Genomic DNA, 12,573 nt, shown 5'->3' with positions numbered 1-12,573 from the left:
GGTGGACTCGTGTCCACTCTCTCATAGGGAGACGAAAGAGGGAGGAAACTTTGTCGTAATTCAGGTTATCCAAAGGTCAAAGATCGCATTTTTGTAGTAAACCACACAATCCCATTCATTGGTACATGATGCATAAGTAGATAGTTCTGATGTAAGTCTTGTTGAGTACTTCATACTCACTGTTGCTTATTTACATTTTTGTAGAGATATACATTGTTCACTTTATGTTCTCCTCTTGACGTTGACATAGACGGATTAGCTTGGGAACCCACATAGCGGTTTGGCTCCTTTGGTAGGGTCGTTGTAGTTTTTCAGACTCTTCTAGCCGTTTTTAGTAGATGTTTGTACCGAGACATGTAACTTCCGCTTGTTGTTTGTATTCTTTGAATGTTGGGTCATGTGATCCCCCTACTTGTAACATTATACTATATTGGCTCTTCGGAGCCTTCTAAATAAGTGATGTGTTGTAAAGTTATATTGTGATGTCATGTTGTATCTATACATATCGTGCATAGTGCGTGAATGTTTGAAATGCATTGGTATGTATGGGATTCGACACCTAGTTGTGTGCCTATGGTAGCCTGCTTTACAAGAAAATACATATGTGTGCGAAGTACGACATACAGTTCACTCGGATAATTTGTTTGCGCTAATCCAGCAAAATGCAAACGAGTTAGCATAAGAAGGTGTGCGTGTGATATCTCGCAAACAGTTCACTCATTAGACTTTTGTGGGAAGACCAATAATAACACAGAAGGGTCACCTCGACAAGCTGGGTGTGTTGTGGGCAAACGGTTGCTGTCAAACAATTGTTGACGATTGATGAAATCATTACCGATGCTACATTGTGAAGTTCCTTTTGCCCGTATCAACATGCAAACATTTTATTATTATGACCCGTATGCCTATGCATCACCATGCCCTCCTCTATCATGTCTTGTCACGCACATTGCCACCCGAGGATTCCAATGCAAGCTTCGGCACCGTTTTTGGCCAAGCATCGACTCGATCAGCCCATCCTCACCCACAACCGCGCAGTTTCCCGCACACAAAACCATGCTACGACTTTAGCTTCCTGCCCGGCTCGACGAAATCCCCAAATCCCCAAAGCTTGTTGGCCTGCTATATAAACCCTCATGGGCAGCGAGCCCGCATTGCCTTCATCCCCTCCCTCCCCATAGCTTATCTTGTTTGCTTCTCCCCCAATTGCCGATGGCACCGGTCGTTCATCGTTGTAAGGACGTGGATGTCGCCTAGAGGGGGGGTGAATAGGCGCTTTAAAATAATTACGGTTTAGGCTTGAACAAATGCGGAATAAAACTAACGTTTAATATGTCAAGCACAAAACCTAAAACAACTAGGCTCACCTATGTGCACCAACAACTTATGCTAAGCAAGATAAACAACTAAGTGATAGCAAGATATATGACAATAAACAATATGGCTATCACAAAGTAAAGTGCATAAGTAAAGGGTTCGGGTAAGAGATAACCGAGGCACACGGAGACGATGATGTATCCCGAAGTTCACACCCTTGCGGATGCTCATATCCGTTGGAACGGTGTGGAGGCACAATGCTCCACAAGATGCCACTAAGGCCACCGTAATCTCCTCACGCCCTCGCACAATGCAAGATTTCATGATTCCACTAAGGGACCCTTGAGGGCGGTCACCGAACCCGTACAATTGGCAGCCCTTGGGGGCGGTTACCGGTACCCGTACAAATTGCTCGGGGCAATCTCCACAACCTAATTGGAGACCCCGACGCTTGCCCGGATCTTTACACCACAATGATTGAGCTCCAAGACACCACCAAGCTTCTAGGACGCCAAAGCATCCATGAAGAACAATCTCTAGGGTACTAAGTACCAAAAGGTAATATGGCTTCTCAAACTTCACTTCCACGTATCACCGTAGAGAACTCAAGCCGATGCAACTCATGCAATGGCAAGAACACACAAAGTGGTCAAGTCCCTCACACTCAAATCCCTCCACAACAACAAAAGCTATGGAGAAATATGAGAGGAAGAACAAGGAGCTCACAAAGAACTCCAAGATCTAGATCCAAGGGGTTCCCCTCACATAGAGGAGAAACTGATTGGTGGAGATGTGGATCCAGATCTCCTCTCTCTTTTCCCTCAAGAACTAGCAAGAATCATTGGAGGGATTGAGAGTTAGCAAGCTCTAAGAAGGTCAACAATGGGGGAAGAACACGAGCTCAACGGATAGATTTGTCCAAGGGGGAAGAAGACCCCCTTTATATAGTGGGGGAAGAAATCAGACCGTTACCCCCACTTACAGCCCGAGCACAGCGGTACTACCGCTAGCCCTGGTGGTACTACCGCTAGACCCTGGCGGTACTACCTCTAGCCCTGGCGGTACTACCTCTAGCCCTGGCGGTACTACCTCTAGAGAAAGTCTTCGCAAAAAGTCCAATGAAGAACAACCCCTCAGAGAGAGGTACTACCGTCTTGAAGCGGTACTACCGCCCACCCGGAGTGGTACTACCTCTAGGGAGCGGTAGTAAGAAATTACTACCGCTCCAGGGGCGGTACTACAGCTCCGCGGGCGGTACTACCGCTACAGGAGCGGTACTACCGCTGGATACTGAAACTGCTCTAACTTTCACATACGGACTCTGAATTCAACGAAACCAAGTTTGTTGGAAAGATAACGACATGGGCTAACAAAATCTTGATATAAATATCAATAAGAAGCAAGTGAGAAAAGGCCCATAAGAAAATGGTGAGAATCCTTCTTCGAATAAGACCGGTAAAAACTCCCAACATCAAAAACATCATAGAAGATGCATATGGACTCCGTTTTCGATGAACTCGAGCTTGTCATGAAGATAACCGTAAGCTCTAAAACTCACAAAGAGAAACATCAAACAAGAACCAGGAAGTATGATGCAAGGATGCAAATGGTTTGAGCTCTCAACGAACGATGCGATCAAGCTACTCACTTGAGAGCCCCCCTTGACAGTACGGCAATCTATCCTAAAACAGAAAACCTATCAAGGGCAAACATATACCTTGCACCTCGTCCTCTTGAGCTAGATGATGATGATCTTGGCTTCCTCAAGATGGACCACATTTCTTGATTGCGTTGGCTTGATGAAGACTAGTTGATTGCTTCCCCATACTCACTATGGGTGAGCCACTCTTCAGCATATCTTCACAAGTCCATTGCCACCACAATGGATGGCAAGCTTCAAGCATGATATATTCATGCTGATCCACTTGAACTTGCACACCGCAACCTTGATGACGATCACCACTTGACGTCATCCTTCATGGGTTGTATGAGATCTTCCTTTTGACACAAGCCCATGGAAACACACCTAACCCCCACATAGAACTCTCACGAAGACCATGAGTTAGTACACAAACATGTAATGGACAATGCTTACCAAACCATGAGATCACTTGATCCCTCTCGGTACATCTTGTACGCTTTTGAAAAGACCTCGATGACGCCTAGAGGGGGGGTGAATAGGCTATTTAAAAACTTCTTCGGATTAGGCTTGAAACTAATGCGGAAATAAACTAAGAGGGTACTAGTCAAGCACAAATCCTAAATGCACTAGGCACTACAACGTGTATCAACAACATGATCTACCAAGATGGACACAATACAGTTACTAAACAAGCACAAGTAAGTTACACAAACTTACTTGAGCTTTATCACACTACAAGTAGGTGAACAACACAAGATACTAGATCACACTATATCACACGATATATCAAAGGCTGCAAGTATGAACGTGTGGATATAGAGGATATGCTTGAATGATTAATCTTGTACAAGAAATAGCCAACACAATATAATGAGCACAAACAATATGCAATGTATGTATGCTCAAGTAACACAAGTAAACCACAAGTACGGAGTTAGGGTTAAGGATAACCAAGGTCACTGAGACGAAGATGTATCCCGATGTTCACTTCCTTGGAGGGAAGCTAGTCACCGTTAGAGAGGTGGATGTTACCACGAAGGCACACCAACGCCACGAAGGCTCACCCTATTCTCCCTTTGAGATAACACCACGAAGGCGTTCCGGATTTCCGAAAGGGGACGGACGTCCGGAGGGAGCCGGAAATCCGAGTTATAGGGCTCAAGTTCTTTTGGTGCAGGGCTCCGGATTTCCGAAGCATGTCGGTCGTCCGACCCTTGACAGGCCCTCGGACGTCCGCAGGGAGCCGGAAGTTCGGGTTATATGGCTCAAGTTTCTCTGGTGCATAGTTCCGGAATTCCGAAGCTGGTCGGATATCCGGGCCTCGGACGTCCGGAGGGAGCCGGAAGTCCGAGTTATATGGCTCTGTTTTCTGTGGTATAGGATTCCGTATTTCCAAAGGAGTCGGTCGTCCGGCCCTCGGACGTCCGGAGAAAGCCGGATGTCCGAGGCACTGGTTCTGTTTTCAGATAACAGCAGAGCAGTGGAGATGTGGTATGAGCAGAACAGTGGAGATGTAGTTTGAGCAAGTTCATCGCAAAACCTGTGATCCCCTCTTAATAGTGCGGGATCCCTAAAGACTCAAGAATCATAAAAGGGGTACTGATGATCCATACTTGAGTGTATACTTTTATTCGCTGATCATCACTCCGCACAACTGACGTCAAAGGAACTGATACCTTTGAGTTAGCCCTTTCACTTGAGCTTGATGTTGTTGTTCCTTCTTGGCTCAAGTTGAAAGCAAGACATGATGAAGTCTTCAAGTAGCTCTCCCATACACAATGTGGAGAGCCTAGCTTATGTATTCATCTTCATTTGTCCACCATGTGAACATCCACAAGAATCAAGCATGTAGTGCTCAGGAATGCTTATCTTGATCTTGTCCTTGTTAGCACATGAGCTTGTCCTTATCAACACATGATCATTGACAATAGTTTCAATGATATATTCGTGCTGCTCCACTTGAACTTGCACACCACAATCTTGATGACGATCACCACTTGACGTCATCCTTCATGGGTTGCATGAGATCTTCCTTTTGACGTAAGGCCCAATGGAAGCACACCTAACCCCCACATAGGAGTCTCACAAAGACCATGGGTTAGTACACAAACACGTAATGGACAATGCTTACCATACCATGGGATCACTTGATCCCTCTCGGTATATCTTATATGCTTTGTGTGTTGATCATCTTGATTTACTCTTTGTCTGAGATCTTGATCAACCTAGTGTCTCTATGACCATTCTTTGGATAATACCTTGAATAACATCTTGGTCATCATATAAACTCCTTGAACCCAACAGATGGACTTCAAGAAGTGCCTATGGACAAATCCTATAAATATAACTTAAGACAACCATTAGTCCATAGGAATTGTCATCAATTACCAAAGCCACATATGGAGATATATGCTCTAACAGCTTTGTGTGTTGATCATCTTGATTTACTCTTTGTCTGACGATCTTGATCAACCTTGTGTTTCTATGACCATTCTTTGGATAATACCTTGAATACCATCTTGGTCATCATATAAACTCCTTGAACCCAACAGATGGACTTCAAGAAGTGCCTATGGACAAATCCTATAAATATAACTTAAGGCAACCATTAGTCCATAGGAATTGTCATCAATTACCAAAACAACATATGGAGAAATATGCTCTAACAATCTCCCCCATTTTGATAATTGATGACAACCACTTAAAGAGAGTTTATATAAGGAAATAAGCATAACCAAGCACACACATGGAAAGCAATAATGCATGCGTACAAGATGTAAATGCTTATGCAATAAAAGCAAAACCCTGTCAGCATAACCAAACTAAACTCTCTAAACTTCTCCCCCATTTGCATCGATTGCCAAAATGGACAAAAAGTTTAGAAAGCCAATATAGTAGGTGGTCCTCCAAAAAGTGTGTACTTCTCAACAAATGAGTGCAGAAAAATACACATATACAATGATAAGAAGTTGGGGGAAAACGAACTATATCGAGGACCCAAAGATTGCAAATAAAAGGATCGTATGCCACAAGGACATACAAAAATAGAGGCAAGTAATCAAAAGATACCAGATGGAACAAACAATCATATGGTCCTTCGAACCACATGAATAAAATATATTATGATAAAGGCAACAGAGTGTTTTATCAAAACTAGAGAAGCTCCCCATGATTTGTGCACTAATAAGAGATTTTTGTATTTGATACAAGTGCACAAAATAGGATCGTTGCTCCCCCAAAATTAATAAAAACACACAACGAGTGCAAGAAGATAGATGAGACAATAAGCATACCACTTGCACAAAACAAATGGTTGAGCAACATGTAAAAGAAGCAACTTAAGAATAGGCTCAACCAAAATAATGTGTGTGAGTCATGGCAAAGCACTTGATAAGGAGGGATACCAATCGAAATGGCAAAACCCTCATCAAGACAAGCATGAGGAAAAATAATCTTCACGGTCAAAGAGTGCATCAAGATGAAGGAAAATAAGATACGCACTCAAGACAAATCCTTTCACGAAGCCACCAAAACTGAAAAAGGAAATGCAACGGTGGACGTGAAAGAAAAGAGGATATCAATTAGAGATGTAACTTCTCTCATGTATAAAATATTCTAAGTAGAAGACAATCATGATGATATATATCCACAAAGAAGGATGTACACACGAAATGGTTACAAGAAGGAACAAACAAGATATCCAAAAGAAAGTCATAAATATATCAATAAGATCCACCGAGGCCCGAAAGCGGGAGGTGGAGGCCGCCAAAGGCCCGCTACCGGGCTTATGCGTCGCAAAGCTTGCACGCTACATTTACTTCCTAGAGAATGAGGAGGAGCGCTAATACGTCTCCAACGCATCTATAATTTTTGATTGTGCCATGATATTATATTATTATTTTAGGATACTTTTGAAGTAATAATTTACCAATTTATATGTTTTTAGCACTAACCTATTGACCTAGTGCCTAGTGCGAGTTGTTGTTTTTTGCGTGTTTTTTACTTTTTAGGTTTACAGTACCAAACAAAGTCCAATTGCCCCAAAACTTTTTTATGATGTTTCCTAGACCAAAATAAAACCTGGAAGCCTTGGGAGAAGACCGGAGGCCACATGAGGGAGGCATAATCCAACAAGGCGCGACCAGGGGGTGGTGCGCCCTGATGGCTTGTCTGTAGTGCCCCAGATGTAACCTTCCCTATTTGGAACCTATTGTATGTGGGTCCACCTTGTCTTGGATATGATGATGTCATTTTGTGTCTATGATTTCATGTGATCATACTTTGTCTTCCCATTGAATTCATGCATCCATTCATCCATGCCTTCTTGTGGTAGTTGTTAATGTGTGGCAGTGAGGTGATTTGATGTGATGTCAAGTGTTGTGTTGTGATGTGATGTTGTGTGGTTTTAGAAAGAGGGGTTTCAACTATGTGGATTTTAAAGCTATCCCAAAACCTCTTTCCCTTACTTATTATTTTGAGCTCAAGTTTTATTTACTTTTTCCCTGTTTTAAAATTGTAGATCCATTAGAGTATTTCCTTGTGGTTATGGGGTCATGTTTAGGGTATTTTGTTGGTCTTGCTATAATAGGGTTTATTATTAAAACAGGGTACCAAATTCTGTTTTTGAGAATTACTTGAGTGCTCCAAAAATCACTTGGGTATTTTATTAAAATGAGTCATAATCCCCTTATATCCAGGCATATTTTTGATTTATTTTTAGGAGCCGTGGTGTTTCCTAGGATTTATTGTTTTGTGTGTGGTTTGTTTAAATGGGAAAAACCCAAAGGGTTTTCCCTTCTCTAACCGGCGCACCTGTTTGGGCCTGCTCCTCCTCGCTGGCCCAAGAACTCTCCTCTCCCTCCCCCCAGGCGGCTAGGGTTCCTCCTCTCCCTCGTCTTCTCCCCCAGCGCCGCCAGGGCATCACCTCGTCGTCTCCAACGCCATGGTCGGCTACTGGTGAGCTCGACGTCGGCGGACCGTTGTTCCTCCTCCCGCTCCAACCAGTGCAAGAGGGTGCGGTGGTCAAGGGAGGCCCGTTCCCGTCAAGAGCAAGCAACGGGAGCGACCACATCGTCGGCCTCATCATCCTCCTCTTCCTCCTCTACGGTGGCCGTTCCTGCTGCACCTCGTCACCGCTCCTTCTTCTTCCACGACGCGTCGCCCTCCTCCCTCGTCTCCACCTCGGTGAGCAGTCGTAGATCAGTTCCTTCCTCTCCTACGCACGCATGGGCTCGAGCTCGTCGTGGGTTCGCTCGGGCGCAGTAGCACGCAACAACGCTGGCGAAGGCAGCAACTTCTGCTCGTTGTTGGTAGTGGTACTAGGGTGGTCTCGAGGCAGGAATGGATCCCCTGCGTATCCTACTTCCTCCTCTGCAGCGTAGAACAACCGTTGGAGTTCGTGGTAGTCGCTGTCGTCCCCTCCGTTTCGTTCGCCGGCGAGCTGTACCATAGCATAGAGGTGCATCGTGTTGTTGTGTGTGCATGGGGTGTAGTGTTGTGGTGCATGTGGTGCTCGCAGGATACGGCAGCAGGAGGCGTGCCCTCCTCGTAGCCCTAGCGCACCCCCCTCGTAGCGCTGCAGTAGCAGCAGAGTAGCGCCGGCGAGATCCCTTCCCTGCTCCGGCAAGCCATCGGAGCAGAGTAGCAGAGAGGGGTCCTTTTTCTTCTCTTCTGCTCCTACCTTGTCAGTTAACGTATCGTAGCGTGGTGGTAGCTGTGCATGTGTGCGAGTTGGAGGTGCTGGGTTCGATCCCCCCTCGGCACCTTTTTAGTTTGTTGATTTCGGCACAATAGTGTGCAGGGAAGCCTTACCTTGCCTGGCCCCTCTGTTTTGTCGATCAGATGACAGTAGCAGAGTGGTATTGGTAGAGTTTGTGCACCAGGGGCACAGGGATTCGAATACCAGGATGCCCCCTTTTATTTTCCCTTCTTGATATTTTTTCCTTTTTTGCTTGCTGCTATGCTAGTGCCACAACCCATAGGTGACAAGGGCATTCATTTTTTTCCCTTTGCTGCAATAAGAAATGCCATATGATGAGTGCATGTGTGTGTGTGTGCATACACATGAGGTTAGCCACATGTGTGTGAGTGTGTGGTGAAGCTAGTCCAAGTGTGTGTGTAGGTGCACTAGTGCATTGCTTATGTGGAATAGGTGATATGTTTGTGTGCATGTCATGGGGTGCTTATGGTGTGAAGAACACACCCACATGAACATAGTTCATGAACTCCCTAGTTGTGAGCATGTGTATGTGATATGGTGTTCCCATCTTGTGTTACTAATTTAGAGACCTACTTCTTGTGTTTGGAGCAAGAACATGTTTGAGGTGTGTAGTGGAGTGGATGTGTGTGTGTGGGACACCCCACCTTTGCAAGCAAAACTATGCACCTTCACATGTCCATATGTGAGAGGGCATGGTGATTTGTATGTGTGGATAGCTTGGTAGAAGTGGTTGTGAAGTTGATGTGCATGACACAAACATGGGGCTCAAACCCCCATGTCACTTTGTCATTGTGCACATGAGCTCAACCTTTGTAGTTGATGTTTTAGTAGGAACTACATGAAATGATGCCCATTCCCTAGGCGTGATTTGGAGTAGTTCTCTCTCCCTTAATTTGTGGTCACTTGTTCCTAGAAGATGCCCACATTTTATATATAATTTTAGGGCAGAAACTCCCAAGGAATCCAGTGGTGAAGTTAGTTTTGCCATTGGGATACTTTATGGAGTGGACATATTCAGATTTGTTGCAAGTTTGATCTTGGTTTCCATGGAATAGGTGGAGCCCAAGGGCATGTGTTTTTGTGTGATAGAAGTAGGGGTTTTGCTCTACACCATAGTGGTGTCATTTATCACTTGGTGTTATTTGCATGCAAACTATGCCTAGACAAAGTGGGCATGTGGCTGAAAAAGTCCAGCTTAGTGAAATCTGGAATTTCACTAAGTCTGGGAATTCTAGAAACATTTTCTTCTCCTATAGATGAGGATGTGCTGGTCATTGTGTTGAGAACTAGCCTTAGTTCAGTGCTAGGATTTTTGACCTGATATGTTGGTGAAGCTCCCTGTAAAATTTCATATCATTTGGAGTCCAGTAGATTGTGTTTTGATTGCTGTCAAAAAGCTTCAGAAGAAAGACAGAAATTCAGGTGCAGGAATTTTCACCAAGTCCCTGAGATCTGATGGTTTTGGGAAAGTTTGTGGCCTTGTATCTTCTAGAGTTTAATTCCTTTTGTTGTGATTCTTGCTGGTGCTTGTAGTGTTATTGGTTTTCTACAGCCACATATATTATTTGTCATATTTAGAGGGTTGAAGCTAAGTTGCATGTAGCTCACAAAGAGCTAAGATGCAGATTATGGCAGATTGAGTAGTATAGTCTTTTTGATCATTGTGTGTGCTTAGTTGATGTTGTGGTGTTCTTCCTTGATCCAATCCATTCATGTTTGGTTGTTACATGTCATGGCAACCTGGGAATACCAGATTTGTGCCAATTGTGAGTGTGGTGTTGATTCTTCCACGTAGAGCTTCATATCTTGTTTCGTTGATTCCCGTTGATTCGTAGCTCCGTTTGCAATGTTCTTTATATGGTTTTGCATCGTTTTCACGAGCCGCATCTGTTCATTCCATACTCATGCATGTCAAAATAGCTTAGTGTACAGTTCTGTCCAGAAACTTGTAGTAGTTTCTTTTGCTTGTGCTAGAGTAGAAATAGTGATGCATGCTCATTTTTCATCTCATGCATCATGTGCTTGTTGCATCATGTGGTGCTGCTGTTCATTGGTTGTTATTCTTATGTTAGGTAGCACCGGGATCGGAGAACGAATACGTGGAGTCAGGAGAGTACGTGCAGGACGAACCAGAACCATTCCAAGCTAAGGATATCACAGGCAAGATGATATGACCTTGATTCCATCTCTAGACTTGTTATGCTAGTTTCGTTTCCATGTCATATTGCTCGCTGCCTACCACTGAAATTAAATTTCCTCCTCATATGCCATGAGCCCAAACACTGTACCCCTTCCGAGCAAAACTTGTATGGCTAAGTAGGCTTTGCTCAGCTACTAATGTTAGCATTGCTAGATGCAGGTGCTTTTACTCATGCGACAACATGAGCTTAATATCATTATCTCAAATTCTGTTATTTTAATTAATGCACCTATATACTTGGTAGATGCCGGAAGGCCTAGCCTTTTGCCGGGTGCTTTGTTCCGTTATTGCCGCCTTAGTTACCGGTTACCGGTGTTTGATTCCATAATGATCGCTCCTAACACGTTCGGGGTTGTTATGGGGACCCCCTCGATAAATCGCGTAGTGCTAAGGCTTGTCCGGCAGGACCCAACATTGGTGTTACTTTGCTAATCACTTAATAAACTGCACAGGGAATGATTAACCCGAGGATCTTTAATCAACAACCCGGGCCAGTGCTCCTCATGAGTGTTGGTCCAAACTGGTCTGCCTGCGGGGCCACCACAAGGAAAATTGAGGTTTGGTACCTGTAGCTAGTTCCATCCGGCGTGTCCTGAGACTGAGATACGCGGCTCTTATCGGGGTCGTCGACACGTCGGGAGGTCCTGCTAGCCTTGCCTTACCTTAGCGGTATATCTTGCGTATAGGAATCCCAGTGAAGCTTTGGTTTCCCCTAGAGTTGAGGTTTTCCTCCAAGGAATCCGACGAGATCACGAGATTCGTGATAGAGGATTACTTTGCGGCCTGTGTACGTTTGTGATGGACTAGTTGGAGCACCCCTGGAGGGTTTAATCTTTCGGAAAGCCGTGCCCGCGGTTATGTGGCAACTTGGAATATTTTGTTAACATCTGGTTTTAGAGAACTTAAACATAAGCTAATAAAATTGCCAACTGTGTGCGTAACCATGACTGTCCCCTTGAAGATCTCTCTTCGATCGGGAACACGATGGGGTTATGAATGCCGTAGGTAGGTGTTCAGGATCACTTAGTGATCAAGTAATCCCGACCGCTAGTGTAGACCACCTTCACAATTACTTTGCGTAAGTTAGCCACTAAAACAAGCTTAGGATGTTGCAGCCTTATACACTTCACCCCTACCCTACCTAATAACATGACTAGTTCTGGCACTAAGGTCTTAGATTGCTGAGTCCCCGTGGCTCACGGATTCCTCCAAAACTCCCAACAGGTATAGGTACCCCAGAGACAGATGATCCCGACGGCACTTAGCTGGCGTGGCAGTACGACGAGGAGACAGCCCGCCTCTACGTGAACTATCCAAAGGACTGAGGCGTGGTCGTGATCGTGGGCCTGCAGGCAGGGTAGCATAGCATTTTCATGTTTTGTAGTCCATAGCGGAACTACCTTGATTGTATCTGTGATGTACTCTGAGTTATTAATGAGAAGACAGTTGAATCCCGAATTGTCTACTTTTATTATTATTTGTGCTATGTTACTTGCTTGCGAAACGCTTAGATACGCTTCTTTCCTATTCGGGGCCTCGACCCCAGATCGGAAAGGAGCGCATCTTGGTCGTTACATTGTCCCTCCCCGGTGGCCCTCCTACCCCCGTTCTGTGGCCTATATTCTAAAAATCCTAAAGGGCATCCCGAAACACCTTTTCCACTGATGCAAGTCTATATTACGCCATGATCTCATC

Source organism: Hordeum vulgare, chromosome 3H (genome assembly GCF_904849725.1).
Source record: "Hordeum vulgare subsp. vulgare chromosome 3H, MorexV3_pseudomolecules_assembly, whole genome shotgun sequence".
In the NCBI taxonomy this organism is placed as follows: domain Eukaryota; kingdom Viridiplantae; phylum Streptophyta; class Magnoliopsida; order Poales; family Poaceae; genus Hordeum; species Hordeum vulgare.
This window is presented reverse-complemented; position numbering follows the sequence as displayed.